Below are 4665 nucleotides of genomic sequence, written 5' to 3'. Positions count from 1 at the left end.
GTTTAAGACGCGCGCGCGCGCGTGTGTGTGTGTGTGTGTGTGTGTGTGTGTGTGTGTGTGTGTGTCTTTGTAGATACTTTAACTACTTTTAGTGCAAACTTAGTTGATTACTGAACTGTAGTTCTGCTATTGTCACTCAAGGGTAAACGATCCGATAGGTGCAAGTTCTCAATTCTCCAATTATGGCACACACACATCCACACACACACATCCCTAGTCCCATCAACTAAGAATAAAGTACAAAACACACATGTTTTGTCGATATGTATATCTTTAATGGCGATAGAGCGACAAGAAACCAAAGACGGGAGAAAACTAAACAACGTAGAAACATAAAACGCCACTATATCAAAATCTCCAATATTGTCATAACCTCTTCACGTCAAAAAGACGACAAAATGACTTGTACAGTGATAATTCAGAGCATACATATTTACATCACTTCGTCACTGACTTTGGCAGACGACACTAAATAAAAAGCTGGTATCACAACGTAAAAGAAACGAAAATGTGTAAAAAGGATACATGAAATAATATCTGAGATCAAATGATCTGAAATGCCGACATTGCACATTCCCGATAACAACATGGTGGTCACTATGTGACGTATTTCCTGCTCCACAAAACTGATGGACAGAGTAGTACATGTAGTGTGTTTCGATGAAGATGAGTATTCATAATTATGAGTATTCGCACAAACGTAAAGAAAACACCCATTTTGTTGTCCAATTAGACTGATGATACACAGTCAATAATGACACGGTAAGCTCAACAAAGTACACCATCTCAACAAAGTACACAATCACTGAATCTGACAACAAGAGGGTTTGACTGTTAGCATATTTGAAAAGACTAAAAATATGCAGTCAAGTTAAAAACAATAGAATAATTATAGGAATGTTTTGTCTCGTTGCTGTATTTCCCTTTGTTTATTTTTTTTCCTTAATATTTTTAGAAGAAGTATGTATAAATAAGTCTGAATGTAATAGGAATTTCATCCACATAGATTATCATCAACATAAATGAAACGGCAATGTACATGGAGTGTCATAATGTACTGCTCAGTACATATCATTGACTATGTATGCCATTATGTGAAGGTATTAAATATTGTAACAAAGTATTATCCATCTGGGCGTATTCGTTTCTGGTGTTACATACAAGCACAGAAGGATCAAATTAATATTGCCATACTTGTATTTGTACATATCGTTTTGCCGGCTTCCTACATATGGCTATGCTGATATTTGACTAAATTGCTAATTATTTATCATATTGAAGGAACAAATAGTTTATCTGAACAGGAGTTGCAGCTCAATCTTCCCCACAATATTTTTACTGAAATGTGAAGGATTGGAATGAATATTATAAGATACAGAGCCACATTGTTCAAGTCATTTAATTCACGTCAAAGAATGTACCTCTAAGAAAAAGAGCAAATACGGCGTCAAACCTGAACTGCCACGTGATCGTTCTTAGAAGAGAAATTTACTCAGTCCAAGAAATGAGTGAATGCATGAAAAAACTAAAAATTACAAAATAATGAAAATACTAAAGCTACAAGTGCTGCCTTTGTTTGCTTCATTTTAGTCAAAGTATGAAAGTAATACGCATGGGGGAAAACAGAAGAAAAGTATATTTATTATAAGTAGTTGTACTTAAATAAAACTCGTGAAAATAAAATCGAACAAAGACTGCTTTTCAAAAACAAGGACAGTATTCAAGTTATTATTCGCTCAAGCTTGCAAGTTCACACTAAAATACCACAGATAAAGCAAACATGTTTTCATCGCATTTGAATCAAAAAAATCTGCTGAGTAGGATGATACGGGTGATCGTAAAGGTACGTAATGCAGTGGTGGACTTTAACTTAAGCCTGCGATGTCCACCGACAAGTTTCCTATTACTTAAGTCAGTATCAAAGACAGATAAGCAATTTGAATGATAAAACAAATGTTGACTGTATCCACTGTCTAAACATGTCAGAACACAAGGGCAATACATTCAATTCAATTCAATGCCCGTCACTCCTGTCAGGGTATGGGCCGCCAACAACAGCTCTCCAGAGTCCTCTGTCCTGGGCCATCTTTTCTATCTGACTCCAGGTGTAGCCCATCTTTCTGGTGTTAGGGCAATACATCCAGAACATTTTCGGGGTGATTTTCTGCATGACAACGACGTGTAGTTCTCTTTACTGAGTATTAAAACAAAAACCAAAAAACAAAACAACTAGCATACAAAAGACCAAATAACACCTAGCATACAAAAGACAAATAAGGTTCACTATTATAATGACAGAACACAGCTGACGATGTTGGTTTGGACAGTAACATAATTAAATGTAAACATCACGATTAAATGATGAATACTATACATGCAATGTATATCTATTACAATGAGCAACCTTTAAAACCAGCAAAAACAGGAGTTGGATAGTAGATCAGGAAAAACAAGAAACGCTGAAACAACAATGACCTGAACTTGAATTATTTTTCTCATTTGCACAGGGTGACATCGACACAATTTCCACGATAGTGTGAGAGAGACATTTCATATATTTAATTATATCTACGTTTTTTTCTTTCTCACGATGCATTGCAAAACCTTGTTCACACAGTGGGTTTTTTCAGTCACCAAACTGCCACATGATCGTCATGTTTACCAGCAGACACTGTCAGGCGACTGGGTTGGACAGTAAATTACAATTTACATCCAATCAGAACCCTTTTTGTCCGGCAGTGAAATCAAGAGATCCCCGATAATTCTCATGCTTACATTAGCTTTTTTGTCTGATTCTGAAAGAGTGGTAGATTTTGCGTTTGAATAAAAAAGGGAAAAGAAAGCAAATCATCAACTGGAAACAACCGATGCAACTGCATCTGGTTTTTGAACGTTTCTCTCTCTTTGAAAACAGTCCTGCTTTATAAGTAGTTCTTACTGCTTCGGGTACTCCTGTACTTGACTCACAAAGCAAATGTCTGACGATTACAATGCGGACACAAAATATTGTGAAACACTTTTGTTAACGACCACTGTCTGTTATAACAAAAACAAAACATCAAAACATCAATCAAAAACAACTAAGTAAAAGCAGCGCATAACAATATGAAATGTTGATATGTTGATTTGTAACTTAAACAAAACGGTGGTAGCAAACTCAGAAGCAAAATGGAATGATAGCGATCATAATAAATTTGGAGTAAAACGGAATGGCAATCAAAAAAGAAAAAAAAGTAAAACAAGTAAAATAAGCACAAGAAATATTGCACTGTGACATGTAAACTGACATTTTGACAGATAGGCGATCACATCCTACATAAATAAGTTCATATTGCACAATACCTCAAATAACAACTTTATTTACTTGGCGTTTTATTCTCACCATTAGGATTCATGAGCTTACATGCTTCATGTATACAGCTTGGAAAACAAATCAAAAGTAAAATTGCTGTTCAGCTATTATGCAGGGATGAAACCTGAGAAAATTTAAATCAGGTAACATTGGCTTCGGATTCTAATGTCCCATATGTGTTCTGTTTTTCTTTTCCTTGCTTTTGAAAATTCTGAAAATGTACAAGGACATTTCTGTTCAAATCAGGAATTCTTGAATTATCTATCCGATAAATGACCATTCTCCTTTTCTTTCAGAAAATTTCACACACAAAACATGTACATTTCAGAAAACGGACATGCTAAGGAGAACCGTACTAGCAGTAGATTACGATACTATCATTCTTTCGAAAATTCCAGCTGATTTTATCAAGGTGTTCATTCTGTAATTGTTATGTAAATATGTATTTAATTGTTAGCGTTGACTAGACATTAAAGTAAGCAAGATCAATCTGAATTCATTTTTAATTTGACTGAACTAGTGAACTGTGCCAAAACAAGAACAAGCACAACAAATGAAATGTTGGTAGCACAGCATTCCAGATTTACATCATTTCTTTATTTGGTGTTTAACGTCGTTTTCAACCACGAAGGTTATATCGCGACGGGGAAAGGGGGGAGATGGGATAGAGCCACTTGTCAATTGTTTCTTGTTCACAAAAGCACTAATCAAAAATTTGCTCCAGGGGCGTGCAACGTAGTACAATGTATTACCTTACTGGGAGAATGCAAGTTTCCAGTACAAAGGACTTACCATTTCTTCATACTGCTTGACTAAAATCTTTACAAACATTGACTATATTCTATACAAGAAACACTTAACAAGGGTAAAAAGAGAAACAGAATCCGTTAGTCGCCTCTTACGACATGCTGGGGAGCATCGGGTAAATTCTTCCCCCTAACCCGCGGGGGGTTACAGTACATCAACGAATAAGTACATATGCCAGCGTCAGAAAAGCAAAAACACCTAGCAACAAGCTAGTCTGTAGTTTATGTTTTTACATAATGAAATGCATAATCACCCTCATTATTTCTGCAGCAAAGACAAACAAATTACTGTTGAAAGTTCGCAAGCTCAACATTCACACCACAAAAACAATGACATATTTCAGTGTTCACAATGCAGCGTTTAGTCAAAACATCTACTTGAAGTGCAGATTTTATAACAATGTTCTGCTTTTTTGTTGTTGTCAGTTCTTCCAATGACCACAGCAATTTTCAGACCATGATATTTGCTATGCTATCATATGTGGTTTGTCCGCCTTCTTTTTTTAA

The 4665-nt window shown here is 35.7% G+C and overlaps 1 protein-coding gene across 1 annotated transcript in view; it reads right to left on the bottom strand.

The window, feature by feature from the left end:
• Positions 1–261: 261 nt before the first annotated feature.
• LOC138948551 (LIM/homeobox protein Lhx3-like) overlaps positions 262–4665 on the bottom strand; it is a 50420-nt gene continuing 46016 nt past the window's right edge. Inside the window, exon 6 of the mRNA XM_070320104.1 lies at positions 262–4665. This exon is cut by the window's right edge and continues 1755 nt beyond it. The gene's annotated coding sequence lies outside the window, so the exon portion shown is untranslated.

Source organism: Littorina saxatilis, linkage group LG15 (assembly GCF_037325665.1).
Source record: "Littorina saxatilis isolate snail1 linkage group LG15, US_GU_Lsax_2.0, whole genome shotgun sequence".
NCBI classification, from domain to species: domain Eukaryota; kingdom Metazoa; phylum Mollusca; class Gastropoda; order Littorinimorpha; family Littorinidae; genus Littorina; species Littorina saxatilis.
Note: the sequence above shows the minus strand (reverse complement) of the source record. Positions and strands in the feature narration are given on the sequence as shown.